Source organism: Eretmochelys imbricata, chromosome 1 (assembly GCF_965152235.1).
Source record: "Eretmochelys imbricata isolate rEreImb1 chromosome 1, rEreImb1.hap1, whole genome shotgun sequence".
NCBI lineage: Eukaryota > Metazoa > Chordata > Testudines > Cheloniidae > Eretmochelys > Eretmochelys imbricata.
Window position 1 is genome coordinate 7,236,501 of NC_135572.1, and position 21,385 is coordinate 7,257,885.

Consider the following 21,385-nt stretch of genomic DNA (forward strand, 5'->3'; position numbering starts at 1 on the left):
GCTGCAGCCTGCTGCAAGAGAGTGAATTTGGGGGGGGGGGGGGGTGGAGGGTAAGAAAACCTGGATTTGTGCTGGAAATGGCCCAACTTGATGATCACTTTAGATAAGCTATTACCAGCAGGAAAGTGGGGTGGGAGGAGGTATTGTTTCATATTCTCTGTGTGTATACAAAGTCTGCTGCAGTTTCCACGGTATGCATCCGATGAAGTGAGCTGTAGCTCATGAAAGCTCATGCTCAGATAAATTGGTTAGTCTCTAAGGTGCCACAAGTACTCCTTTTCTTTTTGTTTCATTGAAAGTTAGTGAATGGGAACATATCCCCACCATATAGATAGGTAAACTGAGGGATAGGAAGACATAGAATCATAGAATTATCAGGGTTGGAAGGGACCCCTGAAGGTCATCTAGTCCAACCCCCTGCTCGAAGCAGGACCAATTCCCAGTTAAATCATCCCAGCCAGGGCTTTGTCAAGCCTGACCTTAAAAACCTCTAAGGAAGGAGATTCTACCACCTCCCTAGGTAACGCATTCCAGTGTTTCACCACCCTCTTAGTGAAAAAGTTTTTCCTAATATCCAACCTAAACCTCCCCCACTGCAACTTGAGACCATTACTCCTCGTTCTGTCATCTGCTACCATTGAGAACAGTCTAGAGCCATCCTCTTTGGAACCCCCTTTCAGGTAGTTGAAAGCAGCTATCAAATCCCCCCTCATTCTTCTCTTCTGCAGGCTAAACAATCCCAGCTCCCTCAGCCTCTCCTCATAAGTCATGTGTTCTAGACCCCTAATCATTTTTGTTGCCCTTCGCTGGACTCTCTCCAATTTATCCACATCCTTCTTGTAGTGTGGGGCCCAAAACTGGACACAGTACTCCAGATGAGGCCTCACCAATGTTGAATAGAGGGGAACGATCACGTCCCTCGATCTGCTGGCAATGCCCCTACTTGTACATCCCAAAATGCCATTGGCCTTCTTGGCAACAAGGGCACACCGCTGACTCATATCCAGCTTCTCGTCCACTGTCACCCCTAGGTCCTTTTCCGCAGAACTGCTGCCTAGCCATTCGGTCCCTAGTCTGTAGCGGTGCATTGGATTCTTCCATCCTAAGTGCAGGACCCTGCACTTATCCTTATTGAACCTCATCAGATTTCTTTTGGCCCAATCCTCCAATTTGTCTAGGTCCTTCTGTATCCTATCCCTCCCCTCCAGTGTATCTACCACTCCTCCCAGTTTAGTATCATCCGCAAATTTGCTGAGAGTGAAATCCACACCATCCTCCAGATCATTTATGAAGATATTGAACAAAACCGGATATATTTATGAAGATATTGAACAAAACAAAAACAAGACATGATTCAGCCAAGGTCACAAAGCAAATCACGACAGAACCCAGCAGTCCAGAGTTCCTTGCCAATAACCATGGTCTCTCTGTCAGTAACTGAGCACCCAATAAGAGGGAAATGGACTCATGGTCTAGCAGAACCTGTGCCTTGTGTTGGTTTGATGGACTTCTGCGCTGTGCAACCTATAAGTGGAGCACCACTGAGCCCTCTGGCATACCAATCTCAGCCCCCTATCACATGGTGAGGCTATGACCATGTGTAATCCTCTCCAGGTCTTCCACTTATACAGCCATAAACAGACAGGGATCCACCCAGCTGCCATTCCATGAGTACTGTCACTAATCACTCATGAACCAGAAATAGCGGGTCTCCAGACAGTTCCCCCCACCTCCCCAGCATAGGACCCAGATCTGTTTTGTCTTGTCCTCGTCAAAAGCTTGAGCAGTGTAAGTTTATAACCCAGTATGCCCCTCCCTCATTGTGGAGAGGACAATACACCAGCCCCTCTTCCTGAGACCCTGAAGGCTTTGGTTCCTTGACCATGGGATGCTGTTCAAGGAAGAAGGACTGTTAAGCAGAGATGGGGTCCACCTATCCAGGAAGGGGAAGAGCATATTTGGAAACTGGCTAATCTAGTGAGGAGGGCTTTAAACTAGGTTAGAAGGCGGCAGGTGAACAAAGCCCACAGGTAAATCAAAAACCTGGAGGCTTGGGAGAAGGGTCAGAGATCAGGGGAAGCATGGGCTGTAATAGCAGGGATCAAAGAGGGTCAAGACAGAACTGGGGGAAAATCAAATTATCATCCTACATGTCTCTATACTAATGCAAGAAATATGGGGAATTAGAAGGAAGAACTTGAAATACTAGTAAATAAATCAAAACTATTGCAGAGTTGGCATCACAGAGACTTGGCGGGATAATACACATGACTGGAATATTAGTATAGAAGGGTACAGCTGGCTCAGGAAGGAAAGGCTGGGAAAAAAGAGAGGATGTGTTCCCTTATACATAAAAATGTGTACACTTGGTCTGAAGTTGAGATGGAAATAGGAGACAGACTTGTCAAAAGTCACTGGGTAAGGACAAAAGAGGTAAAAAACAAGGGTGATGTCATCGTAGGGGTCTACTACAGACCACCTAACCAGGAAGAAAAGGTGGTTGAGGCTTTTTTAAACAATAAACAAAGACATCCAAAGCACAGGACTAGGTGGTAATGGGGCACTTCAACTATCCAGACATCTGCTGGGAAATTAACACAGCAGGGCACAGGTTATCCAACAAGTTCTTGGAATGTACTGGAGACTTTTTTTTTATTCCAGAAGATGGAGAAAGCTACTGGGAAAGAGGCTATTGTAGATTTGATTTTGACAAATAGGGAGGAACTGGTTGAGAATTTGAAAGTAGAAGGCAGCTTGGGTGAAAGTGATCATGAAATGATAGAGTTCATGATTCTAAGGAATGGTAGGATGGAAAACAGCAAAATAAAGTCAATGTCTTTAATTGTTTTTCCTCTTAGACTGGCTTCCCATGGGATCTTACCTACCAACTCCCTGAGTTTGCTAAAGTCTGCCTTCTTGAAATCCATGGAACAAGAGCAAACTATTCCACTGAGTAGGAAAGATACGAAGTATGGCAAGAGACCATCCTGGCTTATCTTGAATTATCTTTAATATCTAAAAATAAAAAAAAAGAGTCCTACTAAAAGTGGAAACTAGATCAACTTACAAAAGATAAATATAAACAAATAAAACAAGTAGGTAGGGACAAAATTAGAAAGGCCAAGGCACAAAACGAGATCAAATTAGCTAGAGACATAAAGGGTAACAAGAAAACACTCTACCAATACATTAGAAGAAAGTGGAAGACGAAGGACAAGGTAGGCCCATTACTCAATGAAGAGGGAAGAGCAATAACAGAAAATGCGGAAATGGTAGAAATGCTTTATGATTTTTGTGTTTTGGTTTTCACCAAGAAGGTTGGTGGCAATTGTTCGCTAACATAGTGAATGCCAGTGAAAATGAAATAGGATCAGAGGCTAAAATAGGGAAAGAACAAGTTAAAAATTACTTAGACAACTTAGATGTCTTCAAGTCATCAGGGCCTGATGGAATGCATACTGAAGGAGCTGACTGAGGAGATATCTGAACCATTAAGTATTATCTTTAAAAAGTCATGGAAGAAGGGAGAGATTCCAGAAGACTGGAAAAGGGCAAATATAGTGTCCATCTATAAAAAGAGAAATAAGGGCAACCAGGGATTTACAGACCAGTCAGCTTAACTTCTGTACAAGGAAAGATAATGGAGCAAATAATTAAGGAATCCATTTGTAACATCAAAAGGAAATTAGGTGATAAGTAATAGTCAGCATGGATGTGTTAAGAACAAATCATGTTGAACCAACCTGATAGCTTTCTTTGATAGGGTACCAAACCTTGTGGATGGCGGGAAGTGGTAGATGTGATATATCTAGACTTTAGTATGGCTTTTGATACAGTCTCGCATGACCTTCTCATTAACAAGCTAGGAAAATACAACCTAGATTGATCTATTTTTAAGATATCATAGAATATCAGGGTTGGAAGGGACCTTAAGAGGTCAGCTAGTCCAACCCACTTTTCAAAGCAGGATTAATTCCCAATTTTTTCCTCAGATCCCTCAATGGCCCCCTCATGGATTGAATTCACAATCCTGGATTTAGCAGACCAGTGCTCAAACCACTGAGCTATCCCTCCCCCCTCTACTAAAGGTGGGTGCATAACTGGTTGGAAAACCATTTCCAGAGAGTACTTATCAATGGTTCACAGTCATGCTGGAAGGGCATAACGAGTTGGGATCTGCAAGGATCAGTTCTGCGTCCAGTTCTGTTCCATATCCCCATCAATGATTAACTAATGGCATAGAGAGTACACATACAAAGTTTGCAGATGATACCAAGCTGAGGGTGTCCGTTTGTTTGTGTCAGGGAAGCCTGGCTGTTTAAAAATAGCCAGAGCTAAGCGAACCAGCTGAGCGGCGGCGAACCAGCTGAGCAGCGGGGGACAGCAGAGCAGCTCACAGCAGGAGTTTGCTTGGGAGTTCGCCTGGAGTGAGCCCAGTGAGGCTTACATCTTGCAAACTGCTCTGAGGAAGCTCATAGTAGGAAGGTGATATGGAAGGGGTGGGGGTTCAGCTGTTGTGACCTGCACTGGATGTGCCATGTTTGTCTTTCTTCCACAGGACAGAAGCGACTTTGTCTGTACAAAGTGCAAGCTGGTCTCCATATTGGAAGAGAAGATTGAAGGTCTGGAGCAACAGATAACAACCCTGCATTGCATACGAGAAACTGAGGATTTTCTGGACAAAACTCAGAATATGCTTCTAGGGGCACAAAGCTCTAAAGATATAGAGCAGGTTGCACAGAGGAGCCAAGAGGCCAGTGAAGAAGCTTGGCAACATGTGACCTCCAGAAGAGGTAAGCGGAATGTCCGGGTTCCAGTAACACAGACACAGGTAACTAACCGCTTTCATGTTCTCTCCACAGGTACCATTGCAGAGAGTGGACCAGATGATATGTCTGGGGCGAGAAAGCAGAAGGAGACTCCGCTGGTTGGAAGGCATGAGATGCGATGTCCTGAAGTTGGGGGTTCCACGACCACCACTCCCAAGAGGAGAAGGCGGGTGGTGGTGGTCGGGGACTCTCTCCTCCGGGGGACTGAGTCATCTATCTGCCGCCCTGACCGGGAAAACTGAGAAGTCTGCTGCTTGCCAGGGGCTAGGATTCGCAATGTAACGGAAAGACTGCCGAGATTCATCAAGCCCTCGGATCGCTACCCCTTCCTGCTTCTCCACGTGGGCACCAATGATACTGCCAAGAATGACCTTGAGTGGATCACTGCGGACTACGTGGCTCTGGGAAGAAGGATAAAGGAGTTGGAGGCGCAAGTGGTGTTCTCATCCATCCTTCCCGTGGAAGGAAAAGGCCTGGGTAGGGACCGTTGAATCGTCGAAGTCAACGAATGGCTACGCAGGTGGTGTCGGAGAGAAGGCTTTGGATTCTTTGACCATGGGATGGTGTTCCATGAAGGAGGAGTGCTGGGCAGAGACGGGCTCCATCTTACAAAGAGAGGGAAGAGCATCTTTGCCAGCAGGCTGGCTAACCTAGTGAGGAGGGCTTTAAACTAGGTTCACCGGGGAAGGAGACCAAAGCCCTGAGGTAAGTGGGAAAGCGGGATACCGGGAGGAAGCAAAGGCAGGAATGTCTGTGAGGGGAGGGCTCCTGCCTCATACTGAGAATGAGGGGCGATCAGCAGGTTATCTCAAGTGCTTATATACGAATGCACAAAGCCTTGGAAACAAGCAGGGAGAACTGGAGGTCCTGGTGATGTCAAGGAACTATGACGTGACTGGAATAACAGAGACTTGGTGGGATAACTCACATGACTGGAGTACTGTCATGGATGGATATAAACTGTTCAGGAAGGACAGGCAGGGCAGAAAAGGTGGGGGAGTAGCACTGTATGTAAGGGAGCAGTATGACTGCTCAGAGCTCCGGTACGAAACTGTAGAAAAACCTGAGTGTCTCTGGATTAAGTTTAGAAGTGTGTGCAACAAGAGTGATGTAGTGGTGGGAGTCTGCTATAGACCACCGGACCAGGGAGATGAGGTAGATGAGGCTTTCTTCCAGCAGCTCACGGAAGCTACTAGATCGCATGCCCTGATTCTCATGGGTGACTTTAATTTTCCTGTAATCTGCTGGGAGAGCAATACAGCGGTGCACAGACAATCCAGGAAGTTTTTGAAAAGCGTAGGGGACAATTTCCTGGCACAAGTGCTAGAAGAACCAACTAGGGGGGGAGCTTTTCTTGACCTGCTGCTCACAAACCGGGTAGAATTAGTGGGGGAAGCAAAAGTGGATGGGAATCTGGGAGGCAGTGACCATGAGTTGGTTGAGTTCAGGATCCTGACGCAGGGAAGAAAGGTAAGCAGCAGGATACGGACCCTGGACTTCAGAAAAGCAGACTTCGACTCCCTCAGGGAACGGATGGCCAGGATCCCCTGGGGGACTAACATGAAGGGGAAAGGAGTCCAGGAGAGCTGGCTGTATTTCAAGGAATCCCTGTTGAGGTTACAGGGACAAACCATCCCAATGAGTCGAAAGAATAGTAAATATGGCAGGCGACCAGCTTGGCTTAATGGTGAAATCCTAGCGGATCTTAAACATAAAAAAGAAGCTTACAAGAAGTGGAAGGTTGGACATATGACCAGGGAAGAGTATAAAAATATTGCTCGGGCATGTAGGAATGATATCAGGAGGGCCAAATCGCACCTGGAGCTGCAGCTAGCAAGAGATGTCAAGAGTAACAAGAAGGGTTTCTTCAGGTATGTTGGCAACAAGAAGAAAGCCAAGGAAAGTGTGGGCCCCTTACTGAATGAGGGAGGCAACCTAGTGACAGAGGATGTGGAAAAAGCTAATGTACTCAATGCTTTTTTTGCCTCTGTCTTCACTAACAAGGTCAGCTCCCAGACTGCTGCGCTGGGCATCACAAAATGGGGAAGAGATGGCCAGACCTCTGTGGAGATAGAGGTGGTTAGGGACTATATAGAAAAGCTGGACGTGAACAAGTCCATGGGGCCGGACGAGTTGCATCCGAGAGTGCTGAAGGAATTGGCGGCTGTGATTGCAGAGCCATTGGCCATTATCTTTGAAAACGCGTGGTGAATGGGGGAAGTCCCGGATGACTGGAAAAAGGCAAATGTAGTGCCAATCTTTAAAAAAGGGAAGAAGGAGGATCCTGGGAACTGCAGGCCAGTAAGCCTCACCTCAGTCCCTGGAAAAATCATGGAGCAGGTCCTCAAAGAATCAATCCTGAAGCACTTGCATGAGAGGAAAGTGATCAGGAACAGCCAGCATGGATTCACCAAGGGAAGGTCATGCCTGACTAATCTAATCGCCTTTTATCATGAGATTACTGGTTCTGTGGATGAAGGGTAAGCAGTGGATGTATTGTTTCTTGACTTTAGCAAAGTTTTTGACACGGTCTCCCACAGTATTCTTGTCAGCAAGTTAAGGAAGTATGGGCTGGATGAAAGCACTATAAGGTGGGTAGAAAGTTGGCTAGATTGTCGGGCTCAACGGGTAGTGATCAATGGCTCCATGTCTAGTTGGCAGCCGGTGTCAAGTGGAGTGCCCCAGGGGTCGGTCCTGGGGCCGGTTTTGTTCAATATCTTCATAAATGATCTGGAGGATGGTGTGGATTGCACTCTCAGCAAATTTGCGGATGATACTAAACTGGGAGGAGTGGTAGATACGCTGGAGGGGAGCGATAGGATACAGAAGGACCTAGACAAATTGGAGGATTGGGCCAAAAGAAATCTGATGAGGTTCAATAAGGATAAGTGCAGAATCCTGCACTTAGGACGGAAGAATCCAATGCACCGCTACAGACTAGGGACCGAATGGCTAGGCAGCAGTTCTGCGGAAAAGGACCTAGGGGTGACAGTGGATGAGAAGCTGGATATGAGTCAGCAGTGTGCCCTTGTTGCCAAGAAGGCCAATGGCATTTTGGGATGTATAAGTAGGGGCATAGAGAGCAGATCGAGGGACGTGATCGTTCCCCTCTATTCGACATTGGTGAGGCTTCATCTGGAGTACTGTGTCCAGTTTTGGGCCCCACACTACAAGAAGGATGTGGATAAATTGGAGAGAGTCCAGCGAAGGGCAACAAAAATGATTAGGGGTCTAGAACACATGACTTATGAGGAGAGGCTGAGGGAGCTGGGATTGTTTAGCCTGCAGAAGAGAAGAATGAGAGGGGATTTGATAGCTGCTTTCAACTACCTGAAAGGGGGTTCCAAAGAGGATGTCTCTAGACTGTTCTCAATGGTAGCAGATGACAGAATGAGGAGTAATGGTCTCAAGTTGCAGTGGGGGAGGTTTAGATTGGATATTAGGAAAAACTTTTTCACTATGAGGGTGGTGAAACACTGGAATGCATTACCTAGGGAGGTGGTAGAATCTCCTTCCTTAGAGGTTTTTAAGGTCAGGCTTGACAAAGCCCTGGCTGGGATGATTTAACTGGGAATTGGTCCTGCTTCGAGCAGGGGGTTGGACTAGATGACCTTCTGGGGTCCCTTCCAACCCTGATATTCTATGATTCTATGAGTGGGTTAGCAAGTGCTATGGAGGATAGGATGAAAATTGAGAACTATCTGGACAAACTGGAGAAATGGTCTGAGGTAAACAGGATGGAATTCTGTAAGGAAAAATGCAAATTACTCCACTGAGGAAGGAACAATCAGTAGTACACATACAAAATGGGAAATGACTGCCTAAGAAGGAGTACTGCAAAAAGGGATCTAGGAGTCATAGTGGACCACAAGGTAAATATCAGTCAACCGTGTTACACTGTATGAAAAAAAAGAAAACATCATTCTGGGATTTATTAGGAAGCGTATTGTAAGCAAAACATGAGAATTAATTCTTCTGCTCTACTCCATGCTGAGTAGGCCTCAACTGGAGTATTGTGTCCAGTTCTGGGCGCCACATTTCAGGAAAGATGTGGACAAATTGGAGAAAGTCCAAAAAAGAGCAACAAAAATTATTAAAGGTCTAGAAAACCTATGAGGAAAGATTGAAAGAGGTGGATTTGTTTAGTCTGGAAAGGAGAAGACTGAGAGGGGACATAACAGTTTTGAAGTACTTAAAAGGTTGTTACAAGGAAGAGGGTGAAAAATTGTTCTCCTCAACCTGTGATGAATAGGACAAGAAGCAATGGGCTTAAATTGCAGCAAGGGAGGTTTAGGTTGCACATTTGGAAAAACTTCATAACTGTCGGAGTGGTCAACTACTGGAATAAATTGCCTAGGGAGGTTGTGGAATCTCCATCATTAGAGATTTTTAAGAGCAGGTTGGACAAACACCTGTCAGGGATGGTCCAGGTGGTGCTTGGTCCTGCCATGAGTGCAGGGGACTGGACTTGATGACCTCTCAAGGTCCCTTCCCGTCCTATGATTCTGCGATTCCCCAAGAACCTGCGATTTTTATATGTGCCATGCAGGATCCAGGGCAGCTGAGGAGGCAGTTGTTACACTACCCCCATATGATTGTGGCTTAGTTATGATGCATCTTGTTCAAAACATATAGAATCATAGAATACGAGGGCTGGAAGGGTCCTCAGGAGGTCATCTAGTCCAACCCCCTGCTCAAAAGCAGGACCCATACCCAATTAAATCATCCCAGCCAGGGCTTTGTCAAGCCTGACCTTAAAAACTTCTAAGGAAGGAGATTCCACCACCTCCCTAGGCAACGCATTCCAGTGTTTCACCACCCTCCTAGTGAAAAAGTTTTTCCTAATATCCAATCTAAACCTCCCCCACTACAACTTGAGACCATTACTCCTCGTCCTGTCCTCCTCTACCACTGAGAACAGTCTAGATCCATCCTCTTTGGAACCCCCTTTTGGGTAGTTGAAAGCAGCTATCAAGTCCCTGCTCATTCTTCTCTTCCGCAGACTAAAAAAACCCAGTTCCCTCAGCCTCTCCTCAGAAGTCATGTGTTCCAGTCCCCTAATCATTTTTGTTGCCCTTCGCTGGACTCTCTCCAATTTATCCACATCCTTCTTGTAGTGTGGGGCCCAAAACTGGACACCGTACTCCAGATGAGGCCTCACCAATGTTGAATAGAGGGGAACGATCATGTCCCTCGATCTGCTCGCTATGCCCCTACTTATACATCCCAAAATGCCATTGGCCTTCTTGGCAACAAGGGCACACTGCTGACTCATATCCAGCTTCTCGTCCACTGTCATATCTTGTGAAGTGTCTATGGAAAAGTTATAATTTTCAGAATAAGATGATCCTATTTGTGCATGCGTCATTTTTTTATCTGAATTTATGATTATTGACTATGTAACAGTATTTGAAATGTTTCAGAGTAACAGGCATGTTAGTCTGTATTCGCAAAAAGAAAAGGAGTACTTGTGGCACCTTAGAGACTAACCAATTTATTTGAGCATAAGCTTTCGTGACCTACAGCTCACTTTGACAGTATGCATCTGGTGAAGTGAGCTGTAGCTCACGAAAGCTTATGCTCAAATAAATTGGTTAGTCTCTAAGGTGCCACAAGTCCTCCTGTCCTTTTTGTATTTGAAATGTAGTTATTCCTGGGTGACACCCACTAGTCAAAATGCTTCCATTCTAGACAGCTAGTTGTAAAGGGCTTATTCAGGATAATTGGCCAATAGGAGAAACTATAGGGCATACGAGAAGCTTATCCCTGACCTGGTAAGCTGACCTGAGAATGCTCCTGGCCTGCCAGCCTATGGATAATGGCTGCTATGACTCAGCAGGGCAAGCAAGGGCATGGGACCAGACCACATACACTGAACTCCATTTTGGTACCTGTATTTTTTCAATAGATCAGGTGAGGTCTGACATCATCTCTTGGCCTCACTTCCCACACAAGAGAACTCATGTAAACACCAGAGGAACAAAGACTGAACTGGCGGAAGTGCTGGTCCCAGGCTAAAGAGATTTCTAGCCTGCATAGGAAAACTTGGTTGACAGCTTGTATCATCAGTGAGGGTGAGAAATTGTTAACTCGTATCTCATCTATTTAGTATGTTAGGCTTAGTTTGTCTTTGTTAGGTAATCAGATTTGATATGTTTCTTGTCACTTATAATCACATAAAATTGATCTTTTTGTTGTTAAGAAACTTGTTTTATGCTTTATCTTTACCAGCATGTTCTGAGTAAAGTGTCTGGGAAAAATCTCAGCTCTGTGTACAAAGGTTGTTGCTTATCGTTCCCACATCAAGAAGAAAGCAACCTATATTACTGAGTTTATGCTGTACAGGCACCTGTGCAGTGCAAGAGGGTATAATTCTGGGTTTATACTCCAGCAAGTGTGAAAGGCGGAGGAGCTGGGAAATGGGCTGTTGTCTCCTGCTTGTCATTGAGTGGCTTAGGTAAAGAACTCAGGCACCTTAGTTGGATGTGTGGCAACACCTGCTGTTGTGTTGGGTGACACCGGACTTGCAGAGGCTGGCTGTGTCACCAACAAAACAGTGTCAGAATGGCCAGCAAAGCTGGAGAGGTAAGGGGTGTGTTACTCTGCTTTCTGGGTGTTAGAAGAAAAGAGCAGGTTGACCCAGAGGCAGATTTGAGTATGGGCTTCTTTATTGCGATACGTGTTCTCCTCAACCCAATTGTTGAGTAAGCACTGGATTAGTTACAGCACACTCTTTTTATTTACGTTAGTATGTAAATGCCTAAATTTTGTTACAACATCCCAAAATCCCTTATTAAGTAATAGAAACACCCATACTATTAGTATACTCACCCCTATCTATTGTTCACAGCATTACACATGTTACACAGGCATTTTTACCTCGAAAATACATTTCTTTGCTGTAATTTTTTTGCTACAAATGTCCTTAATTAGCGGTTCTCAGGAGAGGGAGGGAAGGGCCATGAGCAATTCTCAGGCAAGGGAGGAAGGGACCATGACCCGTGGCTTGTTTATGTAACTGGAAAAGGAAAGGAGAGAGAGATAACACTTCTTTAACACAAAGGGGATTCATTAGACAATTACATTTCTCATGCATCTACAGGGCTTATCAATTCTTAAAAGCAACAAGGAAGAGAAAAATATGGCAATTTATTTATCAAACAAAGAAATACTGCCTGCTTATGCCTTTATCCCCTAATGCCATGTCAGCACATCAGCAGCTTCCTAGGTCTTTCCTTAACCCTAACATACCCCAACACTGGGTTCATCAATAATCTCCATGGAATCCAGGAAGATTACTGATGAACCCAGGAAACTGAGTAGCATGTAATGCCTCCTCATTTCCCCCTCCACCCCCCAGAATCTGCATGGTGCATAATAATAAGCAACAAACTCCCTGTGCAAATCACACAACTGGTGTCTGGTGTCTGGTATGCGGTGGCCACAGCTGTGGCTGGAGAGGCTTAGCCTGTCCTGGCCTAATATATCTGCCACCTATGGTTCCCCCCACTCTGTTAGGGTTTTTTTTTTATTACATCTGCACATTGAGCACATGTTTTCAGAGAACTATCCACAATGACTCCAAGATCTCTTTCTTGAGTGGTAACAGCTAATTTACATCGTTTTGTATGTATATTTTGGATTATGATTTTCCAACGTGCATTACTTTGCATTTATCTACACTGAATTTAATCTGCCATTTTGTTGCCTAGTCACCAAGTTTTGTGAGATCCCTTTGTAACTCTCTGCTTTGGATTTAAGGATATTGAATAATTTTGCCTCGTCTATAAATTTTGCCACTTTACTGCTTAACCATTTTTTTCAGATTATTTATGAATATGTGGAAAAGCACTGGTCCCAGTACAGATCCCTGTGGAGCACCACTAGTTACCTCTGTCCATTCTGAAAAATGACCATTTATTCCTAGCATTTGTTTCCTATCTTTTAACCCACTACTGATCCAGGAAAGAATCTTCCTTCTTATCCCATGACAACTTACTTTTCTTAAGAGCCTTTGGTGAGGGACCTTCTTAAAGGCTTTCTGAAAGTCCAAGTACACTTTATCCTCTGGATCACCCTTGTCGACAATTTTGTTGACACCCTCAAAGTATTCTAGTAGATTAGTGAGGAATGGTTTTCCTTTGCAAAAGTTGTGTTGCCTCTTCCCCAACAAATTATGTTCATGTATGTGTCTGATAATTCTGTTCTTTACTATAATTTCAACAAATTTGACTGATACAGAAGTTAGGATTACTGGCCTGTAATTACCAGGATCACCTCTGGAGAGATTTATAAAAATCAGCATCACATTAGCTATCTACGAGTCATCTGGTACAGAGGCTGATTTAAGTGAAATATTACATACCGGGTTAAAAGAAAAGGAGTACTTGTGGCACCTTAGAGAGTAACACATTTAACTGAGCATAAGCTTTCGTGAGCTATAGCTCACTTCATCGGATGCATCCAATTAAGTGAGCTGTAACTCACGAAAACTTATGCTCAAATAAATTTGTTTGTCTCTAAGCTGCCACAAATACTCCTTTTCTTTTTGCGAATATAGACTAACATGGCTGTTACTCTGAAACATATGATAGTAATTCTGCAATTTGTTGTTTGTGTTCCTTCAGAACTCTTGAGTAAATATCATCTGGTCCTGGAGACCTATTGTCATTTAATGTATCAGTTTGTTCTAAAACCTCTGTAACAGTTTGTCCCCCCTGGGGTGCAGTCTGACAGCCGATGGAACTGCGGAGCCCCTTATCCATTCAAGTGGGCTGGACTCTCTCACGTTGCTCTGCTGGAGACACAGCCAGCCTGTCCAGGCAATGTTGTCACCCATAGAATCATAGAATCATAGAATCATGGAATATCAGCTTTGGAAGGGACCTCAGGAGGTCATCTAGTCCAACCCCCTGCTCAAAAGCAGGACCCATCCCCAATTAAATCATCCCAGCCAGGGCTTTGTCAAGCCTGACCTTAAAAACTTCTAAGGAAGGAGATTCCACCACCTCCCTAAGTAACGCATTCCAGTGTTTCACCACCCTCCTAGTGAAAAAGTTTTTCCTATAATCCAACCTAAACCTCCCCCACTGCAACTTGAGACCATTACTCTTGTCCTGTCCTCTTCTACCACTAAGAATAGTCTAGAACCATCCTCTCTGGAACCACCTCTCAGGTAGTTGAAAGCAGCTATCAAATCCCCCCTCATTCTTCTCTTCTGCAGACTAAACAATCCCAGTTCCCTCAGCCTCTCCTCAGAATTCATGTGTTCCAGTCCCCTAATCATTTTTGTTGCCCTTCGCTGGACTCTTTCCAATTTATCCACATCCTTCTTGTAGTGTGGGGCCCAAAACTGGACACAGTACTCCAGATGAGGCCTCACCAATGTCGAATAGAGGGGGACGATCATGTCCCTCGATCTGCTCGCTATGCCCCTACTTATACATCCCAAAATGCCATTGGCCTTCTTGGCAACAAGGGCACACTGCTGACTCATATCCAGCTTCTCATCCACTGTCACCCCTAGGTCCTTTTCCGCAGAACTGCTGCCTAACCATTTGGTCCCTAGTCTGTAGCTGTGCATTGGGTTCTTCCGTCCTAAGTGCAGGACCCTGCACTTATCCTTATTGAACCTCATCAGATTTCTTTTGGCCCAATCCTCCAATCTGTCTAGGTCCCTCTGTATCCTATCCCTGCCCTCCAGTGTATCTACCACTACTCCCAGTTTAATATCATCCGCAAATTTGCTGAGAGTGCAATCCACACCATCCTCCAGATCATTTATGAAGATATTGAACAAAACCGGCCCCAGGACCAACCCCTGGGGCACTCCACTTGACACTGGCTGCCAACTAGACATGGAGCCATTGATCACTACCCGTTCAGCCCGACAATCTAGCCAACTTTCTACCCACCTTATAGTGTATTCATCCAGCCCATACTTCTTTAACTTGCTAACAAGAATACTGTGGGAGACCGTGTCAAAAGCTTTGCTAAAGTCAAGAAACAATAGATCCAATGCTTTCCCTTCATCTACAGAACTAGTAATCTCATCATAGAAGGTGATTAGATTAGTCAGGCATGACCTTCCCTTGGTGAATCCATGCTGGCTGTTCCTGATCACTTTCCTCTCATGTAAGTGCTTCAGGATTGATTCTTTGAGGACCTGCTCCATGATTTTTCCGGGGACTGAGGTGAGGCTGACTGGCCTGTAGTTCCCAGGATCCTCCTTCTTCCCTTTTTTAAAGATTGGCACTACATTCGCCTTTTTCCAGTCATCCGGGACTTCCCCCGTTCACCACGAGTTTTCAAAGATAATGGCCAATGGCTCTGCAATCACAGCCGCCAATTCCTTTAGCACTCTCGGATGCAACTCGTCCGGCCCCATGGACTTGTTCACGTCCAGCTTTTCTAAATAGTCCCTAACCACCTCTTTCTCCACAGAGGGCTGGCCATCTATTCCCCATGTTGTGATGCCCAGAGCAGCAGTCTGGGAGCTGACCTTGTTCGTGAAGACAGAGGCAAAAAAAGCATTGAGTACATTAGCTTTTTCCACATCCTCTGTCACTAGGTTGCCTCCCTCATTCAGTAAGGGGCCCACACTTTCCTTGGCTTTCTTCTTGTTGCCAACATACCTGAAGAAATCCTTCTTGTTACTCTTAGCATCTCTCGCTAGCTGCAGCTCCAGGTGCGATTTGGCCCTCCTGATTTCATTCCTACATGCCCGAGCAATATTTTTATACTCTTCCCTGGTCATATGTCCAACCTTCCACTTCTTGTAAGCTTCTTTTTTTATGTTTAAGATCCGCTAGGATTTCACCGTTAAGCCAAGCTGGTCGCCTGCCATATTTATTATTCTTTTGACACATTGGGATGGTTTGTCCCTGTAACCTCAACAGGGATTCCTTGAAATACAGCCAGCTCTCCTGGACTCCTTTCCCCTTCATGTTAGTCCCCCAGGGGATCCTGGCCATCCGTTCCCTGAGGGAGTCGAAGTCTGCTTTTCTGAAGTCCAGGGTCTGTATCCTGCTGCTTACCTTTCTTCCCTGCGTCAGGATCCTGAACTCAACCAACTCATGGTCACTGCCTCCCAGATTCCCATCCACTTTTGCTTCCCCTACTAATTCTTCCCAGTTTGTGAGCAGCAGGTCAAGAAAAGCTCCCCCCCAGTTGGCTCCTCTAGCACTTGCACCAGGAAATTGTCCCCTACGCTTTCCAAAAACTTCCTGGATTGTCTATGCATCGCTGTATTGCTCTCCCAGCAGATATCAGGAAAATTAAAGTCACCCATGAGAACCAGGGCGTGCGATCTAGTAGCTTCTGCGAGCTGCCAGAAGAAAGCCTCATCCACCTCATCCTCCTGGTCCGGTGGTCTATAGCAGACTCCCACCACTACATCTCTCCTGTTGCACACACTTCTAAACTTAATCCAGAGACACTCAGGTTTTTCTGCAGTTTCGTACCGGAGCTCTGAGCAGTCATACTGCTCCCTTACATACAGTGCTACTCCCCCACCTTTTCTGCCCTTCCTGTCCTTCCTGAACAGTTTATAACCATCCATGATAGTACTCCAGTCATGTGAGTTATCCCACCAAGTCTCTGTTATTCCAATCACGTCATAATTCCTTGACATCACCAGGACCTCCAGTTCTCCCTGCTTGTTTCCAAGGCTTTGTGCATTCGTATATAAGCACTTGAGATAACCTGCTGATCGCCCCTCATTCTCAGTATGAGGCAGGAGCCCTCCCCTCACAGACATTCCTGCCTGTGCTTCCTCCCGGTATCCCGCTTTCCCACTTACCTCAGGGCTTTGGTTTCCTTCCCCCGGTGAACCTAGTTTAAAGCCCTCCTCACTAGGTTAGCCAGCCTGCTCGCAACATGAGAGCAGGTTGTGCCACATACTGAAGTGAGCTACCTGATTGCTTTAATTAAGCCATTCAAGGACAAATAGGAGACCAGAGCTAATTTCACAGTTCTGCAAAGTTGCTGGAGTATAAACCCAGAATTATACAGATTGGTTATACAGATTTATACAGATTGCACAGAGGTCTGTATAATGAAAACTTCTTACTATAGGTCTCTTTCTCCTTGATGTGGGATAGATTGGCCTTTGTTTGCAGAGCTGAGATTTTAACAGACACTTCACTCAAAATACACCAGTTATGATAAAATATAAAACAAGTTTATTAACTACAGAAAGATAGATGTTATGTGAGTATAAGTGATAGAAAACAGATCAAAGCAAATTACCTAAGGCTACCATACTAGATAGGATATGGAATGGCAGTTTCTCACCCTGACTGATGATACAAGCAGTCCACCAAGTTTTTATACGCAGGATAGAAATCCCTTTGGCCTGGGACCACTACTTCCCTAATTCAGTCTTTGTTCTGTCAGGGTTTACAAGAAGTCTCTTGCCTGTGGAGTGAGGCCAAGAGATGATATCATCCTCCACTTCATAAAGTCTTTCCTTATGGTGGGAACCCTTTGTTTCAAGCCAAGTTCCATGTCAGTTTGTAGAAAAATACAGGTACCAAAATGAAGTCCAGTGTCATGTGCTCTGGTGCCCTGCCCTTGCATGCCATGCTGAGTCATAGCAGCCATTACTGATAGACTGGCTGAAATGTTCACAGGATGGCTAAGCTCTTTCCTTGTTCATTGTCTTTGTTGATGAGCCAACAGCCCTGTCTAGCTTCTTCATGGATGTTCCAGAAAGGCTAGTTGTGGGTGTTACCAAGAGGTAGCACATCTGAAGTACAAATACATAGTCATTATGCATAACTTCAGGTACAAAAATGATACATGGATGCCAATAGGATAATCATATTCAGTAAATCAAAACTTTTCTAAAGACACTTCACAAGACATATTGTGTACTTGATGCATCATAATTATGTTATAATCATCTCATAATCATACCACTATGATGAGTATTGGGTGCTGCATCACAACCTCATCCATTTACACATCAGTGTGGGACAGTTCTTCATATTTATCACCTAAAAAGAATGGCTCAGGTGTGGGAATCTCCCTCACATCCTCTGCAGTGAAGACGAATGCAAAGAATTCATTTAGCCTCTCTGCAACAGACTCATCTTCCTTGACTGCTCCTTTAGCACCTCAATCGTCCAGTGGCCCCACTAATTGCTTGGCAGGTTTCCTGCTTCTGATGTACTTTAAAAAAAATGCTGGTTTTTGTATCTCTTGCTAATTGCTCTTCAGATCTTTTAAACTAGGTATGCAGTATTGTCATACCCCATTCAAAACTTATGAGTCACACTCCAAAAAACCATGAGATTGGATTAAAAGGATGAGATATAAAAATATTCTAATGTGCACTTTGTTTTCATTTGCTTTTGCTTTCTGGGCATCGGGGGTGCACCTACTACAGTTTTTCAACTTTTCTGCAACTCACTTTTTGAAATAAAGTTTTTTAAGAAAACCGAAAGCTGAGATTCCCATGCAGTGTCTTGATCCTAGAAAATGGGGCTTTAAGACAGTCAGGAAATAGTGTGAACAGGGCCACTGACTAGGCAGGGGAGGGCAAAGGGGACAGCTGCCCCAGTGGCTGATTATTTAAAAGAGCCAGGGATTCCCAGCCGCTACCACCGCTCCTGGAGTAGTAGCAATGGCCGAAGCCAGAGCACCTTCTTAAATTGTTGCCAGGACCCTGGTCTGTGCTTAAGGGCTGGCTGGAGGAGGCTAGCTCACAGCCCCACCCCTTCTGCCCAAGGCCCCACCCCTTCCAGGGGCCTGGAGCCATACCTCCCACACCTTGACCAGGTCCTGGCTAAGTCTGTCAGTCACCTTGAGTGTGAGACTGTCAATAAAATCCCAAGAGGAGGCACTTCTGGCCATATCTGAAGTGAAGCACCCACAAACAAAGACTATTGGACTATTCTGGTCACAAAGTCCATCACTGGCAGAGATGCTATTTCCCTCTGCACTGGTCTACAGAGCTTCCTGCTGTAATGAACAGGGCTATGGCACAGACAGCCAGACATGTTGGTGACTGGCTCACAGAGTCACTGGTTCTTGAGGCATAGCTCAGAGGATCATGCAGATTCTTAATAGAAATGAGTGTGACCCAAGACCAGCTCCAAGTGCCTACAGCTAGCTCTCTGTAGGACCCAAAAAAATTCCTTCCCCCATAAACTTGGTGATGATGGTAATTGGGATGCGGGATGTGAGGTCTATTTCCATTGCTAGATCAGCTCTCACTGCTCATGGAACAGGATGGGTCAGCAGGGCTCTGTTTGGCCAGGCAATGCTCTTCAGATCCTTCAGCCTCTGAAAGCATGTCCTGATTCCCCCTCTTTCTGCCAAGCTGCAGGAGGGGCCCAGAACTCCGTTGTCAAAGGTGCTGTGCTAATGACAGACCTCATCACCAAGGGGTTTTGGGAAGAGTTCAGGTTCTCCACCCAGTGCCCCAAACTCTCCTTATGAAGCAAACAAAGCTGAAATTTCCTTAAGGCACTTAGCTCTGGTCCCAATTATTCGAGCATCCGAGGGTCTCACAATCTGTAACATATTTGCCAGTACAACACTCTGTGCGGCAAGGCAGTGCTATTAAAACCACTGGGTAGATCCCAAGGCCAGAAGGCACCATTGTGACCACTTAGCCTGTCCCCCTGTATAGCACAGGCCAGAGACCTGATCCACAATAACAGAGCAGAACTGTTAGCATAACATCCTTCCTTGATTTAACAATTGTCAGTGCTGTAGAATGTACTAGTTCATTTTCTAAATTGTTCCCATGGTGTTACAAATATAAACGGAAGGGTAACCACCTTTCTGCATACAGTACTATAAAATCCCTCCTGGCCAAAGACAAAACCCTTTCACCTGTAAAGGGATGAGAAGCAAAGGTAACCTCGCTGGCACCTGACCCAAAATGGCCAATGAGGGGACAAGATACTTTCAAATCTGGAGGGGGGTGGGACAAAGGATCTGTCTGTGTGATGCTTTTGCCAGGAACAGATCAGGAATGCAGCCTTCCAACTTCTGTTAAATTAGTAAATAATCGAGCTAGAAATGCATTAGATTTCCTTTTGTTTAATGGCTGGTAAAATAAGCTGTGCTGGATGGAATGTATAGTCCTATCTTTGTGTCTTTTTGTAACTTAAGGTTTTGCCAAGAGGGATTCTCTATATTTTGAATCTTATAACCCTGTAAGATATTTACCATCCTGATTTTACAGAGGTGATTCTTTTACTTTTTCTTTAATTAAAATTATTTTTTTAAGAACCTGATTGCTTTTTCATTGTTCTTAAGATCCAAGGATTTGGGTCTGTGTTCACCTGTACAAATTGGTGAGGATTATTATCAAGCCTCCCCAGGGTGTGTAGGGCTTGGGGGGATATTTTGGGGGAAGACGTCTCCAAGTGGGCTCTTTCCCTGTTCTTTGTTTAAACCGCTTGGTGGTGGCAGCATAAGGTTCAAGGACAAGGCGAAGTTTGTATTTTGGGGAAGTTTTTAACCTAAACTGTTAAGAATAATCTTAGGGGGTCTTTCATGCAGGTCCCCACATCTCTACCCTAGAGTTCAGAGTGGGGAAGGAACCTTGACACATGGTAAATATCCTCATTGCAAAAAGAATTATACCTTAGTTCCAGTCTTAATGTGTCTAGCTTCAGCTTTCAGACATTGGATCCTGTTATAACATTCTCTGATAGATTGAAGAGACAATTGTTAGATATTTGTTTCCCAGGAAGGTACTTACAGGCTGTGATCAAGTCACCTTTAACCTTCTCTTCATTAAGCTAAATATATTGCACTCATTGAGTTTGTCACTATAAGGCAAGTTTTCTAATACTTTAATAATTCTTGTGTCCCTTCTCTGACCGCTTTCCAAAGAATCAACTTCCTTCCTGAACTGTAGACACCAGAACTGGAAACAATATTCCAGCTGGAAAAAGGCTATTGTAGTGCCCATCTTTAAAAAAGGGAAGAAGGAGGATCCTGGGAACTACAGGCCAGTCAGCCTCACCTCAGTCCCTGGGAAAATCATGGAGCACATCCTCAAGAAATCAATTCTGAAGCACTTAGAGGAGAGGAAAGTGATCAGGAACAGTCAGCATAGATTCACCAAGGGCAAGTCATGCCTGACTAATCTAATTGTCTTCTATAATGAGATAACTGGCTCTGTGGATGAGGGAAAAACAGTGGACATGTTGTTCCTTGACGTTAGAAAAGCTTTTGACATGGTCTCCCACAGTATTCTTGCCAGCAAGTTAAAGAAGTATGGGTTGAATGAATGGACTATAAGGTGGATAGAAAACTGGCTAGATTGTCTGGCTCAACGGGTAGTCATCAATGGCTCCATATTTAGTTGGCAGCTGGTATCATGCGGAGTGCCCTAAGGGTTGTCCTGAGTCTGGTTTTGTTCAATATCTTCATTAATGATCTGGAAGATGGCATGGATTGCACCCTCGCAAGTTTGCAGATGGGAGGAGTGGTAGATACGCTTGAGGGTAGGGATAGGATACAGAGGGACCTAGACAAATTAGAGGTTTGGGCCAAAAGAAATCTGATGAGGTTCAACAAGAACAAGTGCA